Genomic DNA, 25,211 nt, shown 5'->3' with positions numbered 1-25,211 from the left:
AGCAAAATGGACCCTGGGCTGAAAATGGAGATTCTGTAAGGCACCTGTCCGGGCTGGGCTTCTGCCCGGAGCTTCCACCCAGCCACAGCCTCCTCCCTCCCTCCAGAAGATCCCCTGGTCCCCAGGCAGGTGTTGCAGTAGGAGGTGGGGAGGGGGTGTTTGCTCTAAATCCCCATGCTTCGCCCATAGGAGCAGGACAGTGTGTGTGTGTGTGTGTGTGCACGCGCACGCTGGGGGTGGGAGTGTGTCTGTGCGTGGGAGTCTGAGTGGCTTTGTGAGTCACTGGGCATCGGTGGGAACACCAGGTGGTGGACTCTGGAATCTGGGGCTTAGTCAGAGTCCGGAGACAGCAGCCTCGAGTGCGGAACGGGGGCGAAGATGCTGCCCAGGTCCACGAACGTATGTGCTTGTGAGATCTGTCCGTCCACGTGCGTGTGAACTGTGGGTCTGTGGATTGTGTGCGCCTGAGGATTGTGGGTGGGTGTGTACTTGCGCGAGTATATGTGTGTGGATTGTTTTCCAGTGGTCTGTAGATATGTATGTGCGCATGGATGAGTGTGAGTGTGCGCGTGGACTGTGGGTGTGCGCGGGCTTCTGAGTTTCTAGGGCGGCCGCGAGGCGCTGTCCGCGGTGCTGACCCGGGGAGTGGGCTGACGGAGACCTGCGCGCAATCTTGCAGTGAGTGGGGGACAGCGGGAAGCTGGCGCCGGCTGTGGAGCACAGAGAGGCCGAGAAGAGAAGCCCCCAAGGAGGCGCCTTCCCAGCCCTGCTGCCGGCCTCCCCAGGGAGTTAGGAAAAGTTCTCCCGGCTGTGGGGTTGGCTCCCGGGACTTGGCACCCCTTGCGCTGGGAATCTTTCCCGACCCTCAGCGCTGCCACTGCCCGGCTGCCCACTCCACCTCCACCCTCATTCGCGTTCTCGGCAGAGACTGGGGACCCTCGCGCGCGCGGATCCATCGCTGGCCCGTCCCGCCACAAGACCCCACGCGCCCTCCCCGGCCGGACCTGCAGCCAGGTTAATCGGGGAAATGTCCCTCCGAGAGCACGAGTACGCTAGGTAGGGGGTGGGTGGAGGGGGTCATTAGCCTCACTCTGTCCCCTCCCTCCGCTCTAGCATGGCCGAGAGCCCGATCCAGGGGCAGCTTCAGACTGACGCTCAACTTTTATGGACCCAGATATCCCTCAGCGGGGACGAGCAGGGGCCAGAGGTCGGAAGCCTTGCCGTTCCTGGACATCCAACATCCAACTCCCCTTGGCCGACCGAGAATGCTGCAGTCCCGCGGGGAGATGGTGCGGAGCTGGGGCCGGGTCGCAGAGGGCAAGCTTGGGTTCTGTCCACTCCTGACCGTCTTTCCCGGGGGGCTCCGAGGCCCGCATCCCGGGCTGGCTGGAGAGCGGGAGAACTTCGCGCGCGGCGCCACGCAGGTCGGGGTGCGGACGGCGCGGAGGACTTCCCCCTCCTCGTAGCAATGCACCCCCCAACCCCGAGACCGAGCCCGGATGGCGCCCCGCGGCCGTGCACTCACCTCGGCCGGCCGAACGGGGCTAGGCTGAGCCGCCGGCGCGGGAGGGAGTGCGCAGAGGGTCGGGGGGCGGCGGCCACCACGCTGCGCAGACTCGTCTCCTCGCGGGAGTCGCTGGGGAAAGCTCCTCGGAGCCGCAGGAGGCTGGGGCTCCCCGCTCCGCTCCAGGGCAAGCAGACGGCGGGAAACTGCGCGCAAATCTCAGTCGCCAGCTCGCAACCCGAGCACTCCGCTCCGCTGCCGCCTTTTATTCGCCGCCCGCCTTTGTTTGGGTCCGGGCTCCTACCACGGGTCGCGGGGGTGTCCTAGCCAGGCTCCGGAGCCGCGCTGCCGCCCAGGCCCTGGCGCCTCCTCTGGCTCCGCGTCGCCGCGCCTTGAGTCCGTGGCCGGCGAGACCCTGCGCAACGCCGCACGCTCGGTCTCCGGGGCCCGCTGTCTGGCGCTGTCTTCTCCGCCGCTCCCCCTACCGATCCGCGCGGTGGTTCAGCCCGGCCCTGGCGCCCGCGGGCGGGGAAAGCGCGCTGCGCAGCGACCCCTTGGGGTCGGTCCCCGCCCCTGCAGACAGTCCGGGCCAGGCGCCCCCCCCCCGCCCAGCCCCGCCCCCGAGTTTCCTGATACCCAAGTCTCTCCTGGGTCCGCGCTCCCGCTCCTCTCCAGCCAGCCTGCCCAGCCTTGGCAGGTCACCAGCCTCCTGGACACTCGCAGGCATCCCCGGGCGCCCTCCGGAGGGAGCTGCCAAGCCCAGGCTCCTGGCGCGTTCCCTTCCTCGTTTGTTCTTCAGTTACCCCTCTGGCACCAGAACCCGGAGCCATGCCAGCCCCTGGGACCGGGCATCCCTCCAGCTCTAGCACATGGCCTGCCTGACACCCCTAGCCAAAGGGCCACAAGGAGAAAGAGCCGGGGGAGGGGGGCAGGCCAGTGCCCTGGCCCATTTCTCTCCGTCAAGGCTCAGAGAGCATTGGCATTGGTGTTGCCCAGGGAGAGTGAAGTGGGACCCCTCAAAAGGGGGCCAGCTGCCAGCCCCCAGCTGCAGGGTGGAGGGATGTCAGTGATGGAAGCCAGAAAGGAGGGAGGCCATTGCCATGCTGTGTGAGGGTGAGCCATGAACTTGTCATTTGTCCTGAGTGTGTGCCGACCAAGGACCTGGGAAGATAGGGCAATGGTGAGACACAATCCTTGCCTTCAGGAGGTTTCCGGCTTATGGGAGAGAGAAGAATATGCTGAACCCACGGCAGCCCCTCCCCACCCCCAGCCCTTATTTTTAAAAGAGGAAAACTGGGTGGGATGCACCTCTAAATGTCAGGGTGCTGAGTGGAGCTCCTGTGCTGTTCACCTGCTGCCCCTGCTCTGTCTCTCTGCTGCACAGTCCTTGGAAGCTGTACCCATTGACTGGCTGTCAACTGGACACATTGCTATTTATGACTGGGTGCCCTGAGAGCTTATCTATGTAGAAGCAAATGGCCCAAGCCAGTGTCCCTGCCCTGGCACTCACTCCCCATGTGCTCAAGGTCTCAAGAGAGCCACTGCCAGGCTGGCCAAGTCTGTCAGAAGACTCCCAATGGCTCCATCTGGCCTTAAAGACATTAGAGTTGGGGGCAGTTCCTGGGGTGAAGGGTGCCACTCTGAGCTGTGAGGGGAGAAAGAGACAGGAGATCTCTCCCGAGAAGTAGAGGGTGTGCAAATTGCTGTCCCAGGACCAGAGGCCAAATCTGATATGAGTACAGAGGACCAGACTTGGCACCACCCTGCAAACTTCTAGTCCCATTTGCCATATCCTAGAGGGAGGGCAGAGAAGGAGGAGCCATGTGAGAGGGTGGGAGGAAGGAGAACAAGGAAAATATTTGTTTTTAAGGGAGCAACAGAGAGACACAAAGTGTGTTCCCAAGCCCAGCTGAGAGCAAAGGGTTCTCTTGGCTGAGAGAATGGCTTGATTATTTTCAGTTTGTTTTAAGGCTGCTTCTAGGAACCACCTCAAAGTTCTCCAAGGCTCCAGCACTGTTCCTCTCAGTCTGACAAATCCACAGGCCATCCCATTGGTGTGCCCCATGGTGCTGTGCCATCCTCAGTCCATGCCTGGGAATACAGCTCCCATTCTCCTGGGAAATAGATTTAGTGGGTTTGATATAAGTCCTTGATGAAATTCTCGCCACCTTCAAAGGGGTCCTGTTTCATGTTGCCTAGCCGGCCATAGCTGTGGCCACCTTGGCCACACCCTCCTCAGAACCCTCTCTGGCCTCTTGAGACCTCCAGAGGATCTCCAGTGGGGCTGGGCTTGCTCTACCCTTGGTGGGGGATTTTCTATGAAGGGAGGGTGCAGAGGCAGAGGCCCGTGGAGGGGGAGAGGAGGTGCAGAGTGTGGTACCCAGGAACACTGGCAGGATGCAATTTTCCCAGGCCATCAGTGAGGTTTTAAAAATGCAAATGGAACCAAGCCTTTGAAATATGCCTGCCATAAAGGGGAACCGGTGGTGGCAGTGGAGCTGGTGCGGGTGTGGAAAGTCATGAGAATCCTCCTCCCGGGGTTCATCCCCAGGTTTCCTCCCCTTCCCCTGCCCGCGCCTGCTTGCAGGAAGCCTGTTTACTACAGGGGCCTGGGGATGCTGGCCTCAGACATCCCTGCCCAGCCGCAGGGTTCTTCCCTGAAGCCTCCTGTACCTCCAGGTGAGTAACAAAGATGACTCTGGTGGATAAATGATCCACCCAGCTGAAAGGCTGCAGAGAATAAGATTCTCTGTCCCCTCTGGCTCCTTGTTCCAGTGCTGTCTGGTGGAAGTTCTTCCTGGGTCTGATTTAAATGCCTCATGGTGCCGATAAGCTGCTTCCCTTATACTCTGTCTTCACAACTAATTGAAAAGTCTTCTTTGCAAGGGATATGAGCTATAAAGGGCTGCTTTGTCCTCTCTTCCTATCTCTTTATTTCTACTTCTATTTTCTCTCCAACTAGGTCTGAAGCAGAGCCTCTGAGCCAAGCTTCTGATTCTACCCCTCCCAGTAAAGCCATATTTCTGTTCTGCCCCTTACCAGCTGCGTGACCTTGGGAAAGTCACTTCACCTTGCTGAGCCCCAGTTGTCTCATCTATAAAGTGGGGATGGTAAGAATATCTGTCTCATTGCAGTGGTTATAGTTATAAATGAGATCATCTCCGTACAAAAATTGCATTTAGCACAGTTTGTGGCACACATTAAGCACTAAATACACATTAGCAGTTTCTTCATCATATTGTTACCACTTACTTGGCAAGTGCCGACCATAACATGTCTCACTTTTTGTGACACCCCTCCACCCCGCCCCGTGAAGGGGGGTTGTATGCAAATCAAGTCCTCCCACCAGATGGGTGAGCAGCTGAGGGTTGAGCATATGGGGAGGGTTGGGAGTGTTTACCTTTTAAAATATGGTATTAAGACACTGTCCCAGCACCAGGGAATAGAATAAATGGGTTTATAAGTAAATCCCCTCTTCAATCTGCTAAGGCATTGACTTTGGCGCTCTTGGCCCCCAGCCCCAATCTCATCTTCTCCAGGAAGCCATTGGGCAGAGTCAGGTAGGCTGGGGTATGCTGGAAAGAGCTCTAGATTTAGGAAACCGGGTTTGATTTTCATGTGTGTCTTTTATTAGTATGACCTTGGGCGAGTCATTGCATTTCTCTGAGACTTGGTTTCCTCATCTGCAAAGTGGGAGTCGTAATGACCACTGCCAATAATATCCCTGCTTAATAGTCTCTTCAGCTAAAGTATAACACAGATTTATAGGTAGCCATTTGATAATTAGTCCTAGATATAGTTATAACTATACGTAGGAAGTGATAATAGGATGATTAATCCCTGTTTCCATGATTTTCAGGGTTGATTGCACTTCATGTGACATAATAGACACAAAAGAGCTCAACGAGCTTGCCCAAGTTCCTGGTGAATGAATTTCTGACTCCAAGTCACACAGAAACTTAGTGGAAGAGCTTGGGTTGGACTCCAGTTCTCCCAGCTTCCAGAAACACCATCCTTCCTCTCCCCAGCCCCTTCCTCCATGAAGCTCTGTTCAGGAGGTGAGCATGAGCTTATGGATGGGGAAAACATTAGAGGATCTCATAATTAAAGAGAAGAGAGAGAGCTCTGAAGAAGGGCCTGAGGAAGGCTGACAGAGCTAAGCTTAGGGCAGGGGTACTGCAGACATGGCCTGGGGGAGGCTGGACGGATGGCAGCTCTCCCCTCCTGCCTCTCCCAGAATTCTGCAAACAGCCAGGCCTAGCACTCCTTTCTCAGCCTTGCCTGCCTCCTCCAAGGGAGCAGGCATCCTGTGCCAGAGTGAGTACAATCCAAGTTATTAATTGCCTGCAACAATTAGCCCCAGCGCCTGGGCCTGCAGACACCCATGCTCTGAGAGAGGGAGCCAATTACAGCTTCATCAATATTCACGCTGTTGCATAATCCTCTTCCAACAAGACGGCCCCCTTGTCCCCCATCCACATTTCTAGGGGTCTTTGCTCTGACCCCAACATCTGGAGAAGACTAAATATTGCTGAGTTCTTCAAGAGGAAAAGTCATTGGAGGGGTTAGACCCGAGGGGCTATTTGCATAGGAGAGCCAAGGCATTGGCAGGGAAGAGCAGGATCCTGCCAAAGATCTGGACAGTGTGGCATTAGCCAAAGACAGTCCCATAGTTGGGGAGAGATTATAACCTCCAGGTTGAGGGTTTTACATAGATACCCTGAGGGTTCTTATTGATAGAACCGGCTTGAAAGGAAGTCATAAATACCCCAAAAGTTCTGGTTTTAATCCCAGCTCAGTCACATACTAGCTTTGTGGTTTCTGGAGAAGTTCTTTGCGTCTCTGAGCTCATGTCCTGACCTGTAAACTGGGGGCACTGGCCACCCCTTCCCGTGGAGGAGGATTAAGGGACATGCCTTGCAGAAGCACATAGCAGTACAGTGAATCGTACAGAGTGGGCTGGAAATAAATGGCTGTGCTTGTGTTCTATCCAGAAAAAGCTCCAGAAGGAGATCTCCTGACCCCCAGAGAAGTGTAGGGTGATGGGGAATAAGGCAGATGGGCAGTTAGGAGGCCAGGATGCTGACCCTAGATTTGCTCTAACATGCTCTGTGGTCTTGGTGACCTTCCGTCTTTGGCCTCGTTTCTATTTGACAGATGAGTACATGAGCTAGATGTGCTCCAGGGCCCCTCTGACTGTGATCTTCCAGGAGAATATGGGAAGACGGAATGAGTTCAGACTGGGTAGGAGGCCACAGGGGATATGCAATCCCCGATTTTCCAAGGAGGTAAAGGGCAGCAGTGGTCAATGTGATGGAACCGCCAAAAGTGTGTGAAGGCAGGCACAGAAATAGTTAAGCCACAGTCACACATTTGTTGGTTCTGCGGTGGTAAAAGAAACCACATATCTTTTATCAAAACAGAAAATAAAAATCATCATCTTGTTCAGAACTCCTGGGAGAGGCTGAGTAGAAGTCCCAGCACAGGCTTTGTCCCTGGGGTGTTTCAGGACCATGGACAGTGGCTGCTGGCAGCTGTGGTGGAGATGAGGGCAAAGGGGTGAGGGGCATGAACTCAGCCACCGAGTTGAACACTTGGAGGCAGTATGATGTTCAGGGTGAGTGATGTTGAGCAGGTCCAGGTTCAACAATAGCAGTTACAACTGGCTTTTTTTTTTTTTTTTTTTGATATGGGTCTCTCTCTGTCACCCAGGCTGGGGTGCAGTGGTGTGATCACAACTCAAAGCAGCCTCGATCTTCCTGAGCTTAGGTAATTTTCTTAGCCTCCTGAGTAGCTAGGGCTACAGGCATGTGCCACCATGCCCAACTAATTTTTTTTTTCCGTAGAGATGGTGTTTTGCCATGTTGCCCAGTCTGGTCTCAAACTCCTGGACTCAAGCAATGTTCCACCTCGGCCTTCCAAAGATTGATGCCCAGACATAAGAAGTGCTCAGTGAATGTCAGCCATTATCATTATTATTATTATTATTATTATTATTATTATTATTATTATTATATTTTTAGAGAGAGTTTTAGAGACCTCGGCCTCCCAAAGTGCTGGGAGTACAGGTATGAGCCACCACACCAGGGCCCACCTGACTTTTGAGTGCCCAGTGGGGCTGCTTAAACCTTTCGAGGGTAGGAGTCTTCCTCTGTGCCCCCTCCCAGGAATATCTAAGGTTCCTGGTGCACCTACCTGTGTACGGGCTCTTTGTGACTCAGCACAGAATCTTAGCCCCACCTCCCCACTCTGCCCTGCTCCTCTGTCTCTCTGGCTTTGGTTTCCTGGCACAAGTTGGCCAGTGCCTTTGACCACCCCAGTCAGCCTGGCTGGCCCACTGGCGCCAGGAGCCAGGTCAGCTTTAACTCTGGCCGCCAAATCCCATCTGGGCCTCAGCAGTGACAGCAAGAAAGAGCTTTTCTGGCAACTTCTCAGTCAGGAATCTGTGCAGCTCTGATGGGCTGCCTCAGTGCCAGCTCCTATTCCGGCACTTTCAGTGTAGGCAGGGCGGAGCATGTTCAGTGCCAGGACCCCTGAACTGACATGTAGGGCTGGTAGGCAGATCATCAGTGTCGTGGCAGTTAAAATACTTTTTTATGCAGCAAGGGATGCTACTGACAACATCAGCAATAATAATCATTAATGGTTGCCATTTCTTGATTGCCAGATCCTATGTATGTATTATTTCATTCAAACTCACAACCACTCCATGCAGCAAGTCCTTTTATCATCCTCATTTCCAAATGAGGAAATTGAGGTACAGAGAGTAGTAAGTTGCTACAGCAGGTAGCAACCCAGTCAAACCCACCCAGGCAGTTTGACTATAGCCCAAGTTCTATATGACATTGTTCTTCCCATTTTACAGATGGAAAAACTGAGGGTCAGAGAGGTTGAAAGACATGGTAAGGGTCACAGTAACGGAGAGGATTTGAACCCAGCATTGCTGATGCGGTAGATACTGTTTATCTGCTCTACTCTACTGCTCTCCATGGAACTAAGTCCCTGTTGGGTGCCCACTCTCAGCGCTCCCTACTGTGGCACTGAGGTCTCACCCTAAGTCTAATCACAACTAAACTCATCTCCCTGTTCATCCTTAGGGAAGTCACAGCCTCTGTCTGAGCCCAATCTACCAAGGGAAACTTTCTAAGGCGGAGCTCACATTCCAGCTTGAGAATGGCTTCGTTTGATGAGATTCTTCCCTGGAAACCAGCGGAGTCATGCCACCCTGCAAACTGGCAGGGTAGTTCCCAGGACTGAGGAGGGCCGAGTCATGCCCATACTTCCAGGACAAGATGCAGGGGCCAGGGCCACTAGCTGTAAACACACCGTGGGATTGGCCTCACCTGGCACAAAATGCCAAGTCACGGCCTAGCCTATCATTTCACAAATGGGGAGACTGAGACCTAGGGTGGGTGAGCATGGTGGTGTGGTTTCCTCCTGACAGTACTATCCTTTTGGCCACCCCTGCAAGCCTCTGCGCCCTTCCCAACATCCCTGCATTCTCATTTTGCAGCTGGGCACGACAAAGGACAGCTGTTCTTGCTGGCATCTGGGGTCATATCTGGCAGCAGGATGCAGAAGGAATGCATGAGTGGCCTAAATGGCCACATGGGGAGCAGCCCAGGCCAGGACAGCACAGCTGGCTGTGCTTGGAGAGCGGGGCTGGCAGCAAGTCCTCCTCCTCTATTCCTCCTCCTCCTTCTCTTTTTCCTCCTCCTCCTTCTCTTTTTCCTCCTCCTCCACCTCTTTTTCCTCCTCCTCCACCCCTTCTCCTCTTCCTTCTCCTTGTCTTCTTTCCTGTCTCTCTCCCACACTCCCAAACTCCCTGCCTCCTTTCCTTTACAATCATTCCTTGCTTTGATAATGATGACAGTAAACATTTACTGAGTACTTACTGTGTGACAAGGCCTGTACCATCTTCTTTAATCTTCATAACAACCCTTGGAGAATAATCATCTCTCTTTTACAGATGAGGAAAATATAGGTCAGAGGGGTCAGGGTTTGTATAGCCCAGCTGACTTCGATCCCATACTCTCCTGCTCCTTTGCTCTTTGGGGGACAGTAGCACTTCATTACACATGGGGCAAAAAGACCAGAGATGGTGCCATCCATTCTCTTTTGATCTTGGATCTGTTGTTTGGCAGATGCCTTTTTTTCTTTTAATTTTTATTTAAAACTCTAAGCTGATTTCATCCCCACCCCTAGTCTGTTTCATTCTCTGTTCCTTCTCAACCTCCACTTCCCAATGTGTGTACGCACAGCCAGGGGTCAGCTGATGGTCAACATTCCACTGACTCAGGAAAGTGGAACCAGACCATCACATGTGGGATCTAAGTGCAGAGGACTTCCCCTGTCCCCAAGGATATTGTGGTTGTCATCATTTTTAATCCAATCAAAGGGGCATGCAGAGCAGGTGGCTCAGAATATGGAGTTTGCGGTCAGACAGACTTCAGTCTATTCATAGCTGTGTCACTTACTGGCTGGGTGATGTTGGCCAAGTCGCCTCAACTCTCTGAGCCTCAGTTTTCTCACCTGTAAAATGGAGACAACGCTTGCCTCAAAGAGCAGCTGTGAGGATCAAGTAAGTCTGTGTGTATAGTGTGACCAGCACATAGCTGTCCCCAGGTAATGTCATTGCCCTGCTCCATCTCATTGTGGATCTAAAGAACTTGGAAAAACATATTCCTTCCAGCCCGTAGAGGCCCCTCAGGACTCATTTCCTAGGAGTTGTTTGCTCTGCCAAATATATTTGGTAGGATTTAGATTACAAGGTAATAGCCAACATTTTTCTATGTGCCCTTTGTGTGATGTGCAGATTGCTCATATTATATATAGAGCATGTAAGCTCAGAGCACAAGCCCTGGAAACCCAGTGATCTGGGTTCAAATCCCAACTCCGCCGCTTACTGGCTGTGTGACTTTGGGCAAGTCACCTAACCTTTCTGTGCATCAATTTCCTCATTGTAAAAGGGGCTAATAGAAGTGCCTACATCTCGATGCTGTGCTAAGGAGTTAGGGGGTGCCTGGAAAGTTCTGAGATCGATGCCCAGACATAAGTGCTCAGTGAATGTCAGCCTTTGTCATCATCATCATCATCATCATCATCATTATTATTATTATTATTATTATATTTTTAGAGACAGGGTCTTGCTCTTTGGTCCAGGCTGGAGTACAGTGGTGCCATCATAGCTCACTGCAACCTCAAATTCCTGGACTCAAGTAATCCTCCCACCTCAGCTTTCCAAAACATTGGGATTACAGGTATGAGTCACTACACCTGGCCTCAGCTGTATTATTATTATTATTTTGAGATGGAGTCTTACTCTGTCACTGAGGATGGAGTGCAATGGCACAATCTTGGCTTACTGCAACCTCCATCTCCTGGGTTCAAGCAATTCTCCTGCCTCAGCCTCCCAAGTAGCTGGGATTACAGGCACCCGCCACCACACCCGGCTAATTTTTGTAATTTTAGTAGAGATGGGGTTTCGCCATGTTGGCCAGGCTGGTCTTGAACTCCTGACCTCAAGTGATCCACCTGCCTCGGCCTCCCAAAGTGCTGGGATTACAGGCATGAGCCACTGCACCCAGCCCAGCCATATTATTGTTTTGTCTCCACAGTAATCTTGGAAAGTGAGGTTAAGTCATAAGTCCAAGGTCACACAGCTAGTAGATGGCAAAGCCCTTTGAACTGGGGTCTGACTGGTTCCCAGGCCTAAGGGTTTCCCGCTGCAGCCTCATGTCTCCAAGGTTCATGGGTCCCACCTGTGGCTCAGCCTCCAATGCCACAACCCAGGTGAGCTCCTCTTCCCACTCTCATGCTTTCTCTTGCACCTGTCTCAGCTGGAAGCTTGCCCTTTCTTACTGAATTGTTTATTTCTAAAACGCACTCCTCCTTAACTCCAGCTGACGGCCTTGGGGCTTCCTACCCTTGAAACTTGCTCATTTTGCAGGGTTCCCATGGCATAGGTGCCTGTAGAAACCCCAAATTCAAGTCTTGCTCCCCACTGGGCTCATAGGACCCCTAAGACACTCTGGCCACTCCTGCTGGTCACTTGGGGAGGGTCTGTTGCTCCAAGCACTGCATGTCCCCCACCCCACTGCCTGAGGGACACAGCCCTGACATTGAACATGGCACTCAAGGTCTGCTCCTCCTCAATGACATCTCTCTGACCCCATTAATTGGCAGTCCCTGTCCACATCCCCAGCAGCCCTGACCCGCCTGGCTTGATTGTTGCTCAAACATGCTGGCTCCTTCCTGCCTCCCAGCCCTTCCCCACACCACTCCCTCTACCTGGAGTGCTCCTTCCCTTCTTCCCTACCAGTGGGAATATTACTCATCCTTAGGGCCCAGCGATCCCTTCCATGGGGAAGCCACCCCCAGCCCTACCCTACTCTTTCCCCCAGAGAGCCTTCAACTCTCTCTCCTCTTTGCTCCTGGAACAATTTCACACATCTATTTCTGCATTTATCATAGGCTGACGTGTTTTCTATATAGAGTCTGTTGTCTAAGCGTGAGGGTGCATGATGACTCTCTAGGGGGCCACTTCCCAGGCCAGGGCTGGGGTACGGGGGAGGTAGATCATAAGCAGCAGAGCCGGGACCATCTACTCCAGGACCTGGCTCATAGGTCTGAAGCTGGAGTCAGACTATACTCTTCTCATTTTAGAGATGGGACAATGGAGGAACGACTCTCTCATGATCATATGGTGCTTCCTGGGGGATGGCTGAACCTAGGCTTCCAACTCCTAATCCTGCAGGGCTCCCAAAGTCCCAGTTTCAGGGCTGGGCTGATCCATACCAGAACCTCTAATCCTCCTCATCAGCTATTGCCACAACAGGCTGTGCTTCTGAATCTCAGCAGCATTTAACAATTAACACCAACACTTTGCTCACAGGTCTAGAAGCTAGCAGGGAGCTCTGCTTCAGGCTGTAGGTAGCTCAAGTCTGCTCCACTTACCATATTAGGGGCCAAGGCTACCTGGTCAAGTTCCTTTTCTGGCTACAGCAGGAGAATGAGAGGGCAAGCAGAACCACGCCAACACATCTCAAGGTTCTTCCCTCATTATACCTGCTACCATCTCATTGGCCAAAGCAAGACACCTGACCAAGCCCAGAGTTAAGTGGTGAGGAAGTAGACTCGGCTCACTATGTGGCCTTGGCAAGGATGTGAACGTGAAATTCTACTGCAGGAGAGTGAAGAATGGAGCCCAATAATTCAGTCTTCTATGCTGCATTTATGCCTCCGCTTTCTTTCTTACATATTCAGATTGATAGCTAGCTGTCCCCCAAAGCCACTAGACAAAGTCCCCCAGTTCCCTTCCCAGCAGGCACTACTTGCAGAGACTGTGGCTCACTCCCCACCAACCCCATCTGAAACTTAGCCATGCTGACTGCAAGATGACAACAGAGAAGGAAGGTAAAGACGACACTTGGGCTCCAAGAGTTGGGTGTAAAGGAAGAGGGAAGGGCACATGGTCTGTTTAACTCTGGAAGGGCAGTGAAGGAGATCTCCCTTCATCCCCAGCTTCCAACACTGTCCATTGTCCCAAATCTGAGAGATTAACTTTAGGAATCCCTCAGAGCTTTGAGTCAAGTTCTCATAGGATCACTGCTCTCTATAGCCTCAGAATCTCAGGATGCGGTTTTTATGTTTGCCTTCCTGCATCTGTTCACCTTTCTTCTAATAGCAGCCCCTCAATTTCCAAAGAACTACCCTCCTGCTTCAGGCCATGTGATTTGGGTGGGGTGCATGCACACATGACTCAGGCCTAAGCCAATCAGAATATCCCATCATCCCCTTGACCACAGTGATGGGTTCAGGGATAGACTCATGGCAAACCCAGGCCAATGAGAACGCAGTTGTGAACTTTTTATGAAATTGCTAGGGAAGAGACCATTTTTCCTGCAAGACTTGAACCTGAGAGGATATAGGCTTTGTGTTACCAGCAGCCATCATGCCACAACATCAATGCCAAGAATAAAGTAACCATGAACTGAAGGACAGAGAGGCATGACTTGAACTCCTGGATCAAGCTATACCTGAAGTCCTAGTTCTACTTTTGGACTTTTCTATGACTATGAGACCAGACAGAACATATTTTCTGTTGCTTGCAACTAAACTTAGAATCCCTTAATAATAAAATTTTAGATTCCTAGAGCCAAGGATGCTTAGAATCATAAATGTGTTGACTCTCAGAGTTGGAATTTCTTAGAGATTAAGCCTGACTCAGGGAACAAGCAGAGGGGCCCAAAGCTATGAGTGTGGAGACAAGGAAGAACCACATGCCTTTATGTACCCCCACTAGTGCCGGCACATTTGCCCTGGACCAGGAAATCCAGCAGGGCCAGGCCCTTGACGGCAGATCAGCCTAGATGAGCTGATACAGTGAGATTCGTAATCCCAGCTTCTTGTCTGGGCCACGGCACCCACTTGCAGCCCTTCATGGTTGTGTTCCTAGATGCTACCCTGTCATCCAAGGAGAAGATGGGGTCTAAGCTGGCCTGGGACACTGGCCAATGTTGGTAGGAGAGACTGCCGCAAGCAGGGGATGGGGAAGCACAAGGGCAGCTCTGAGAGAGAAGTGGGCAGTGAGGTTGCCACTCTGCAGGGTTGCATTTGGCCAGCAGGGAAGGCTGCCCCAAACCAGACTCCTCTGAGTCAAGCACTGGTCCCAGCAAGCCAACCTCCAGCTTGGCATCATCACCAGCTCCTGCTGGCTGACCATTCTGAGCAGATATTCCGGGAAAGAGAATGAAGGCTCCTACCTTGCTCTGGTTTTTCCACCTGCACAGACAATCTTCGAAGGTGCCAGTGACTGACCTGGCTCCTGGACCACTTTCCTCTGCCAGGGCTGGGGCTGCCACTGGCTCTGTTTCCACCCAGCCCACAGAGCTTCCTGCTTGGCTTCAGCTCCCAGACACAGCAGTACTGCTGACCTAGCCACTCTGCCTCAGAAGGCAAAGGGCTCTTTTGCCTTGAATGGAGGTTCCTGAATGTAATAGACGTGGGTTCTAATTCCACTTTCTCCAGTGACTTGCTACTTGTGTAACTTGGAGCCCTCTCCAATAATGGTTTGCCTCACTAAACACATGAAATAGGCCTTTGCTCTACTCCCTATTCTACAAGAAAAGAAATCAAATCTCTTTGAGCTCATGACTTCCTTCAACAGCATTTATTTAGCAAATATTGTTGAGCACTCACTAACTTTCCAGCCACTGTGCTAGGCTCTGGGGACACCAAGGTGATTAAACGAGGTCCCAACCCACATGCTGCTCAGTTGGGGTGAGTAACAGACTTGTTCACAGTCACAGAGCACACTGTCATCCCCCTTGCACATAGTAGGTGCTCAATGAATGCATGAATTGGCTGAAATAACTTGGAGGGGAGGCACTGACAAGGAGGAATCATGGGCAAAAAGACAGTGTGATGCAAAGGATGCATCAGGAGAAAGGGAGACGTCAATTTCCAGCCTCGAGGCTGGGTTTGCAAACAAAAAAAAAATCTATCATATCTGACGCTGTTTGCTAAAGATCAGAATGGAGATGAGGGAAATGAGCAGTGGCGGATGGTGTGCTTGGCTCCTGTCTGACAAGCAGCTTGGGGCCTGCAGGGGCTGCGCTTGTACAGTGAGCTTCAGAGTGGTCCCCAGGTTCCCCAGTCAGGGCTGAGAAAGGGTGGGAATACTGCAGTCAGCGAAGCATGTTGGGAACACTGGGAACGGGAAGGAGGGTTTGCAATATGAGAATGAACACTTAATGCCTAGTTGAAGCATCTTGAGCTGGGCGCAGGGCAGTGGGCGGGGGTGGGTGGATTTGCCTGTAATCTCAGCTATCTGGAGATGGGAGAATCTCTTGAGCCGAGGAGTTCAAGTCCAGGCTGGGCAAAGTAGCAACATCCCAATTCTTTAAAAAAAAAAAAATCTCGAAATGTGCTGAGTACCGACAATGATACCAGCAGCTTCTTTCTCTCCTCTGGGACCTTGCTTCTCACAGCATGGTCCATGGACCAGCAGAATTGGCCCATAGGCATTTGTCAAAAATGCAGGTTCCAGGGTCCCTCCCAGACCTGCTGAATGTGAATCTGCATTTTTTTCTTTTCTTTTCTTTCTTTCTTTCCTTCCTTCCTCCTTCCTTCCTTCCTTCCTTTTTTTTTTTGTTGTTGTTGAGATGGAGTTTCCCTCTTGTTGCCCAGACTGGAGTGCAACGGCTCAATCTCAGCTCACCACAACTTCCACCTCCCGGGTTCAATTGATTCTCCTGCTTCAGCCTCCTGAGTAGCTGGGATTACAGGCATGCACCACCACACCTATCTAATTTTTGTATTTTTAGTAGAGACAGCGTTTCTCCATGTTGGTCAGGCTGGTCTCGAACTTCCGACCTCAGGTGATCCACCTGCCTCAGCCTCCCAAAGTTCTGGGATTACAGGCATGAGCCACCGCGCCCGGCTGAATCTGCATTTTTAACATGATCCTCCACTGTTTCTCAAGTTGGGCTGCATGTTAGAATCACCCTGGGCAGTTTAGAAAACACTGAAGCCTAGATGTACCCCCAGAGATTCTGGTTTAATTGGTCTGAGCTACCGCCTGAGCATCAGGACTTTAAAGTCAAGCAGATATGAGCCAAGGTGAGGACTGCTGCTTTAACTTCACAGAGTATATTCCCAAACTTTGCCTCATAAGCCCTTATACACCCCTAGGAGCTCAGGAGGGTAAATGGTTATCCTCATTTTTCAGAAAAGAAAATTGAGGCCCTCTACTCCCAGCAGGTTGATGTACAGCAGCAGTTCTCAAAGTGAGGTCCCCAGACCATCAGCAGCAGCATCACCTGGGAGATTAATAGAAATGCAGACTTCTAGGCTAGGCATGTGGCTCACACCTGTAATCCCAACACTTTAGGAGACTGAGGTGGAAGGATCACTTGAGGCCAGGAGTTTGAGACCAGCAACATGGCAAAACCCCCGTCCATACAAAAAAAAAAAAATTAGATGGCTGTGGTGACATGCACCTGTGTTCCCAGCTACTTGGGAGGCTGAGACGGGAAAATCACTTGAGCCCAGGAGGTTGAGGCTGCAGTGAGCTGCGTTTGTGCCACTGCGTTTGTGCCACTGCACTCTAGACTGGGTGACAGAGCAAGACCCTATATCAAAAGAAAAACACAAAAGAAAGAAATGCAGGTTTCTGAATCAGCACCTCTGAATCAGACATGGGACCCAGTGTCTGTGTTTTAACAGGCCCTGCAGGTGATTCTGATGAACACTCAGGTTTGAGAACATCTGGTATCATAGAAAGAGCCCTGGGTTGGGAAAGGAGATCTGGCTTCTCTCCCTCACTCTGTGTGTCCTTGGGCAAATGATTCACCCTCTCTGGGCTTTCTCCTTGTGTAAAATGAGGGGGACATGGGCAATCAGATCAGGGTGCCTCCCTCCCAGGGTGCTCCCATGGCAGACATGGCTAATCCATCACAGCACCGCTTCCCACTGCTCCCTGGATTGACCCAAGAGCCTTTCTCGGTACACTTTCTCACTACTCGATGTCCTCTTCTTCACCTCCTCCTCTGGAGTAATCTTCAGCAGCCACCAAGGCCCAACTCAAATATTACCTTCTCCTGAAGCCCCCCCTGATGACTCCAAGCAGGGACATCAGAGCTTCCTTGGAGACAGAAGCACTTCCTACCTGCATTGTGACATCTCTGTTGTAATCCACCTCCCCAAGGGGACTGTGGCTCCTGGAGATTAGGGACCATCAGGATCCCTAGCACCAAGCTCTGAGTGTGGCAGAGATAGTGCTCAAGACAAATGAGATTGGATGAAGCACCCAGACTCCTAGTCGGGGGGAGGGCGTGAGGTGTCCTCATGGGCTCCAGCACCCTCTGGGTCACGGTGCCTCCTGTGCTTCCTTTGAGATGCATATTATTGGCTGACTTCCCACTTGCCAATCCTCCATCACATAGAGTCCAGCCCTGGTCCTGGCACAGATTGAGAAATGTGGAGCCTGGAAGCTGCCAGAGTGCCCTGCACAGCCTGTCTGGCCTGGTTGCTTCCCAGGAAAGTAGCGGGGAGGGAGAGAGAGGCAGGTAGTGGCTGCATACCTGCGGTCACCAGCAAGGAGCCCACAAGCAGGTTAGCCAGGCAGTGACTGCAGTCAGAGTATTGACTCCATCACACCTGTAATCCCAGCACTTTGTGAGGCCAGGGCAGGTGGATCACCTGAGATCAGGAGTTTAAGACCAGCCTGGCCAACATGGCAAAACCCTGTCTCTACTAAAAATACAAAAATTAGCTGAGCATGGTGCTGGGCGCCTGTGATCCCAGCTACTCGGGAGGTTGAGGCAGGAGAATCGCTTGAACCCAGGAGGCTGACGTTACAGTGAGCAGAGATCACGCCACTGCACTCCAGCCTCGGCTGGACAGAGTGAGACTTTGTCTCAAAACAAAACAAAAAAACGAAAAAGAGTATTGATCCCAGAGGGCTGGGGAAGGGGCGCCGGGACTGACTGTGTTCACGCATCAGGTCCAGTTCACGGATGTGGAGCAGCTGTCCTCTCTCCGAGTGCCTACATGGTCTTCATTCGCTGTGCTCACGCCAGCTGGGAAGGAGGAGGGTCCGTTCAGTTTATATTAACTGTACACGTGCTGTGCATTCAGCTGCAAGTGCGGTGCAGTGGGGCATCCAGGAAAGACGCAGTCTCTGCTGTCAGACGGGAATGAGCAGGGGAAAGATGCTGGTATGTATTGAACATAACTATCGAGCCTTGCGAGAGGGAACATGCATTCAGCACCGATGGCGTGCCAATCCTTGAGCGAAAGGAAATGCATAGAGCACCTACTGTGTGCTGAGCCCTGTGAAGGGGTGTGTATCTCGTACCCCCTGCACTGGCCATGAGAGAGGAGAATCCAGTTTCTCCACGTGAGCATGTACTACTATGTGCTGAGCCCTGTTTGGGGAAGGGATGTGTATTTCATACCCCTGGCACTGGGCCCTGAGAAAGGAGAATCCACTTTCTCCACTTGAGCACCTACTGTGTGCTGAGCCCTGTGGGGCTGAGTACATTGCATATCCAAAAGCACCCAGCCCTGAGAGAGGAGAGCATGGGTTGAACACCTGTTGTATACAAAGTCCTGTGGGAGAAATCTTATACCAGTCCTTCTTGGGAGCTTAGAAAATGGGCTTCTGTGCCTTTGTCTCCCTCCTCTATAGGAATCCAGTTCCTCCTCGACAAAGGCCCAGCTTGGGAGACTAAGAGACTTTCCTGAAGCCATGTAGCCAGCAGGTGACAAAGCTGGAGCTTGACCCTAAGCCCAGCTCTTCCCAAGGCCATTGAGTGAATGACACAGCCCAATTCCAGGCCCTGGAACATGACTGGCCCCAGAGGACAATGAGATATTTTAACAGCAGAAAACCAAAGCCTTCTTCCCAACGTGGCTGCCCTCACCCCATCCCCACTAGCCACTGACTTGGCAGGCAGGAACCCCTCCCCTGGAGTGCAGCAAAACTCGATACGTTATATTTCCAAACTGGGACACACACTGCCATTTCTGGGGAGAGGAGCAATCTGGAGGAGCTGCTTTTTCACCCTCCCGGGGGAATCTGCACACCACACTTAGCGTGGTGCTTTCCCTCCCACTTCACAAAATAATTGTTGAACAGATTGTGTCGGAAAGAGAATTCCTGGATTATGGAGTCATGATTCTAAATGGCTGTTTAACTGTGTTTCCCTTAATTTCTTTAAAAAAAATGTTAAAATTTAAGTAAGTGAGTTACATGCAAAAGAAATGAGGAGCACTGCGCCCATCATCCCGTGGAGGACAGTATTGAGTACCCTGGGAGGAAGAGGCCGGGAGGTATCGTGGCTACTAGCAACTGCCTGCTGGCTTTTTGGACTTGCTCCCCACTTGTCTGGCATAGTATCCTTCATTGTCTGCCCCATCTTATACATGAGTAAAAGAGAGCCCAGAGAGTTCAAGTAACTGGGCCAAGGTCACACAGCATTGGAGCTCAAAGACCAGTTGGTCCAACCCCAAAGCCGAGCTTTCCTCCTTCCCATGCTGAGTTAGAGCATTTTTAGGCTGTCTCCTCTTAAGCCCCACTGATGGCTACTCTAGAGTGACAGAGAAGAACCCAGAGGTCCAGAGAGAAGGGACTCCTAGATCACACAGCTGGCAGCAGAACCAGGGTTAGGATTCCTACCTGGAGATGCCAGGCTCTGCCTACTATGGGCAGGGCTCTGCCAGAACTGGGTGGGGAGATGGATGCAGGGGGAATCATGGTCCTCCCCTGCCCTCAGGGAGGTTACAGTCTCAGGGATAAGATGGAGGGCCCCAGCATGGTGACTTGCAAGACCACGCCATCTCCTCAGTCCAGGGCCACATCTCTAGACCCTGGCTTCCCACAGCACCAACGCTCTGAGCCTCCCTTTGGGCCCTGGAGCATGGATCCCAGACACTAGGGAAGCTCTCTCTGCCCCTCAGTGCATGGCCCTTTGAGGAATCCTTCACGCTGCCAGATTCAAATCACAGTCTCTACGGTTTATCAATCACTAGACCTTGGACAAGTTGCTTAACCACTCCGAGCTCGGTTTGTTCATCTGTAAAATGGAATTAACAATTGCACCCACTTGGTAGGATTAATATTGGGATTAAATGAGTTAAGGCAGGTAAAGGGTTTAGAACAGTGGCTGCCATGGGGACACAGGAAGTGCTCAATTATTCTTCATTTAAGAATTTGTTTACTGGGCACGTATGTGCATCCCATGCTGGGGAGGCAGAGGTGAGCCATGGACCCTGCCTGCCTGGAGCTCATGTGCTCAGGGCCTCGGGAGGCATGGTAAATGGGTAAAGACCTTTGTGCAGGTGTGAGCTGCAGTGCAGGTGAGCACGGGGCATTTAGGGGCCTAGAGGCCAGGGGTCAGTGAAGGCTCCCAGGAGAGATGGCAAACTTAATCCTTTTTTTTTTTTTTTTGAGATAGAATCTCGCTCTGTCGCCCAGGCTGGAGTGCAGTGGTGTGATCTCGGCTCACTGCAACCTCCCCCTCCCAGGTTCAAGCAATTCTCATGCCTCAGCCACCTGAGTAGCTGGGATTACAGGCACCTGCCACCACGCCTGGCTAATTTTTGTATTTTTAGTAGAGATAGGGTTTTGCCATGTTGGCCAGGCTGGTCTCTAACTCCTGACCTCAGGTGATCCACCACCTCGGCCTCACAAGGTGCTGGGATCACAGGCATGAGCCACTGTGCCCAGCCAGCAAAGCTTAATCTTGATAGATGAGAGGTCGTACACCAACTGGACAGTGGTAGGGTCAGGCATCCAGGAGGATGACAGCCCAGAGACCAGGAAGAGCCAGGCACACCTAGGAAGCTGCAGGTCCCCAGGATGGCTGGATGGCTGAGGTGTGACAGGCGGTGATGAGAGATGCCACCAGGAGCCTCAGCAGCTGGGATGCATTGCATTCTGTCCCCAAAAAGAAATGTATTGAACTCCTGACCCCCAGTACCTATGAATGTGACCTTTATTTGGAAATGGGATCATTGCAGATGTCATTGGTTAAGATTAGGTCCTAATACGACTGATGTCCTTATAAGAAGGGGAGGGACACAGGGAAGAGAAGCCTGTGTGAAGACAGAGGCCGAGCCTGGAGCCACGCAGGCATGGAATGCCAAGGGCGGCCGCCACCACCAGGAGCTGGAAGAGGCCAGAGGGAGCTTTCCCTCGGGCCTTCAGAGACAGAATGGCCCTGCTGACACCTTGAGCTTGGACTTTTGGCTTCCGGAACTGCGAGAGAATACATATCTGTTGCTTTAAGCCGCCCGGTGTGTGACACTTTGTTACAGCAGCCTCAGGAAGCTATGTCCACGTAGGAAGGGTAGGCCCAGCTGTGCCCAGATAGGGAGGGTGTGGCCACAGTGGCTTCTCTGAGTTCCCCTCAGTGCCCAGTGCTCAGGGGCACTTCACAGAGATCTGGCACCCTGCTCCCTGCTGGCGCCCCCACATCAGCCCTGTCTCTGCCCACGGTGCCCTTTCCTCACGCCTGTGTCCGTGGCCCGGATCCTCACTGCAGCCGGCTCAGGGCTCATTGCAGAGAAATACGGCTGGCCTTGAGCTGGTGACAGGGCCCGGCTGGACTGGCATGAATCATGTTTATCGCAAACAGGAAACAAAGGGAAAGAGGAAACAAAGAGCGGGATGAGGGGAGGGGGGCAGGCGGGAGTGAGGGGGAAGTGGGGGCCGGGCCAGGCGCTGCCCACGGAAATGCCTATTAATTTCCTGATGTTTGCTCCAGGACCGAACGCCCAGCGCCTGTTGAGGTTTATCTGCGTGGCTCAGCTGTGGAGCGTGCTGCCTGCCAGCTTCTGGGTGCTTCAGAGATTTGCCAGGCCCAGGAGGGGCAGGAGGCGCCTGCAGCAGCTTCTGGCCCATCCATGGCACCAGCCAGGGCCGCTTTTCAGTGGCAGTCATGGGTGAAATCGAGGTACATTCTGCCTGGTAATGAGGTGCTGCAGGCCTTGGCCAGGGGACAGGAACTGCTCCGGCTGCCTGGCCCAGCAGGTGCCCCCCAGCCCAGACTGACCTGGCCTGAGAAGCCAGTGGGGAGGGGAGTGGGTTTGGTGGGGGTGGAGGATAGCGAAGGCAGAGGGTCAGCAGTGAGGGAGTGGAGCTTATTGGGCATCACTGTGTACCCAGAACCGTGCTCGCTTTGCTGCGTTGAAATAACAGTGTATTCGTTTCTTAGGGCTGCTGGAACAAGTTAACACAAACAGTAGACAACAGAAATTTATTCTATTACTGTTCTGTAAGCTGCAAGTCCAAAGTCAAGGTATGGGCAGAGTTGCCTCCTTCTGGAGGCCCTGAGGGAAATTCTGTCCCAAGAGTGTCTCCAGCTTCTGGTGGTGGCAATCGTGGGGGTCCCCAGCTTGTAGATGCATCGCTCCAATCTCTGCCACATCATCACATGCTGTTCTCCGTCTGTCTACGTCTGTGTCCAAATTTCTCTCTTATGAAAACAACAGTCACTGGATTCATCCAATGGAGACTGGAGTGCAGTGGCACGATCTCGGCTCACTGCGATCTCTGCCTCCCAGGTTCAAGTGATTCTCCTGCCTCAGCCTCCTAAGTAGTAGCTGGGATTACAGCCATGCACCACCACACCTGGCTAATTTTTGTAATTTTAGTAGAGACAGGGTTTCACCATGTTGGCCAGGCTGGTATTGAACCCTGATCTTAAGTGATCCACCCGCCTCGGCCTCCCAAAGTGCTGGAATTACAGGCGTGAGCCACCGAGCCTGGCCCAAAGACCCTGTTTCTAAGTAAGGTCACATTCTCAGGTCCTGGGAAGTTAGGACACCAGCATACCTTTCTGGGGGACAAAATTCGACTTTTAAGAAACTATTAACATTTCCTGACGGCTTATTTGCTGCCCAGCACGCTGCTATTCATGAGCTCTCTGCTATTCATGAGCTCTCTAATTGGATCGTCACAACAGAAATATGAGGTAGGCACTGTTACTTCCCCATTTTATTGATGAGAAAATTGAGGCTCAGAGACAAGTAGCTAAAATGTGGCAGGTCCCAAATCGAGATCCAGACCTAGGAAGATATTCCACAGAGTCACGCTGTGATGTGAGGGATATAGGGTATGGAAGTCCAGAGCGCTAAGAGCATTTAGTAAAGGCATGCGATGCAGTTGGGGAGGCCAGGGTGGCTTCCTGGAGGAGGCGATGCAGAGGCAGAGGCTAGGGGGTCTTCCTGGAGGAGATGCTGCCGTAACAGAGATTTGGAGTGTGAGTAGGAGATTGTCATTTTACAGACAGGGAGACAGAGGCCCAGAGGACAGGAGGACAAGTCCAAGGTCACAGTGTTGAGGGCTGAGTGTGGCGGCTCCAGTCTCTGCATCTTGGGGCAAAACGAGACAGGAGCCCTGGCCCTCACTCCCCCTTCTTCCATCCCTTCCCCATCAAAGGGGTCCTGGTCCAACCCTGTTCCCCAGAGAGTGCCCTGGTGGTCTTGGCCATCCCCCAAAGGTGCTGGGGACATGACAGCAGGGCTGGGGCCCAGCTCTGCCGCTTCCTAGCTGTGCATCCTCGGGCACCGCTTCACCTCTCTGAGCTGCTTACTGCAACAGCACCTGAACAGGATCAAATAAGATGACAGACGTGAAGGTGGTTTGGAACCTAACACCAGGAAATATCACCACTTCTAAAACACTTGAGATCCAATCACAACCACACCTCTCCCCCGACTCTCCCTGGCACACCCAGCTGCACCCACCACGCACTGTCCTTTGCCACACTCTCCCTCCTCTCTGGGCCTTCGCACAGGCTGTGCCCTGCCAGGAATGTCTTCTCCCTGTTCCTGTCTTCTTTGCAAACTCTCAACTTTACAGCATGCTGGCTGGGTGACCCTGGAGGAGTGATGATGTCTCTAGACCTCCGTTTCCACAAAATGGGGATAACTCACGTGCCTACTTCCTAGGCTGCCGTGCGAATGAGATGAGGTTATGTTCTTAAAGCCTTGAGGGCAGTAGCTGGTATTAGTCTGAGAAGATGGTGGTTTCCACTTGAGTGGCTGGGAAAATGGCAGTGGCCCCACTTACACAAACAGGGAGGACAAAAGGCAGGGACAGGCTCGGGCAGGGGACAGATAGGAGAGCCAAGAACTTTGGAGCTGACTTCAGAGGCAGGATCTGAGAATAGAACCCAAGGGTCCCTGCCTCCTGAAGACACCAACCATTCCTCTTCCCAGCAGCACCCCTAGGATCGCCTGTCCTGCTTCCTCCAGACAGCCGGTCTTTTGCAGGGAGCTTGTTTCACTCATGTTCCGAAACTCATCTTGGTCACTCTTTTATGAGGACAGTCTCGATCTCTATCCCCTCTACCCCAGCCTTCGCCCAAGACTCTATGCCCCTCATGTCCCTGGCCGATCTCCAGGACACAGCTCCTGCAAGGCAGCTGTGGACTTTATTTCTGATCCCTAGGCTAGCACGAGACTAAATGTTTCTCAATGAAGCAATGAATGAAATGAGTTCACAAATGACCGCATGGGAGACCGAGCCAATGACAGAGTCAGCAGCCCCGGCAGCCCCCACACGACCCGCACCCCCGCCACTCCTGCCTCTGCCTTCCCTCCATGTCCAGCCCAGTCCATACCCTACAAGGGAGGGAGCCCTGGGAGATGGGGGGGAGGCTCCATCACTGCTCTGCCCATCACCCTCAGCAGAGAGGCCCTGGCCAGCATGCAGCTCCTTTGGGCACTGAGTCACTGGAACCCTGCCATCTGCACCCTACCTCTTGTTACAGCCTCAGTAGAGGGGAGACCTGACAGTTTTCAGGGCTACTTGGTAGGTAGCAGCGTCCCAGCCGTCCTCTGCACCCCAGGTGCACCGTGTCCTCACCCACTGGGCAGGCTCTTCAGCTTCCAGGGCCCCTGATATTTAAGGAAATTAAGGTCAGGTCTGGCTGCTAAATATTTGTCTAAGCAGAACAGAAAATGGTGCCAGAAAAAAAGGCCTTCAATTTTATGAGCAAATAAATCGTATGAGGGAGAATGGGCTGGGGAGAAGGAGGCGGGGTGGGGTGCACAATTATTTAGAGCAGATAGTATCTCCCCACATCTGGGGGCTGTCCAATCTCCCCCCTTTATAAAAGCATGGCTCCTTCATCTTGCTCCTTGCGGGGAGGCAGGGGACAGACCTCTTGCAATCTGTCATCCCTCTTCCCTG

At 52.6% G+C, this 25,211-nt stretch overlaps 1 protein-coding gene across 1 annotated transcript in view; it reads right to left on the bottom strand.

Moving 5' to 3' along the window:
* DISP3 (dispatched RND transporter family member 3) overlaps positions 1-1,744 on the bottom strand; it is a 57,083-nt gene extending 55,339 nt beyond the window's left edge. Inside the window, exon 1 of the mRNA XM_032758915.2 lies at positions 1,526-1,744. The gene's annotated coding sequence lies outside the window, so the exon portion shown is untranslated. The remainder of the gene's footprint in view (positions 1-1,525) is intronic.
* Positions 1,745-25,211: the final 23,467 nt, after the last annotated feature.

The sequence above is a fragment of the Hylobates moloch genome, unplaced genomic scaffold (assembly GCF_009828535.3).
Source record: "Hylobates moloch isolate HMO894 unplaced genomic scaffold, HMol_V3 SCAFFOLD_9, whole genome shotgun sequence".
Lineage (NCBI taxonomy): Eukaryota > Metazoa > Chordata > Mammalia > Primates > Hylobatidae > Hylobates > Hylobates moloch.
Note: the sequence above shows the minus strand (reverse complement) of the source record. Positions and strands in the feature narration are given on the sequence as shown.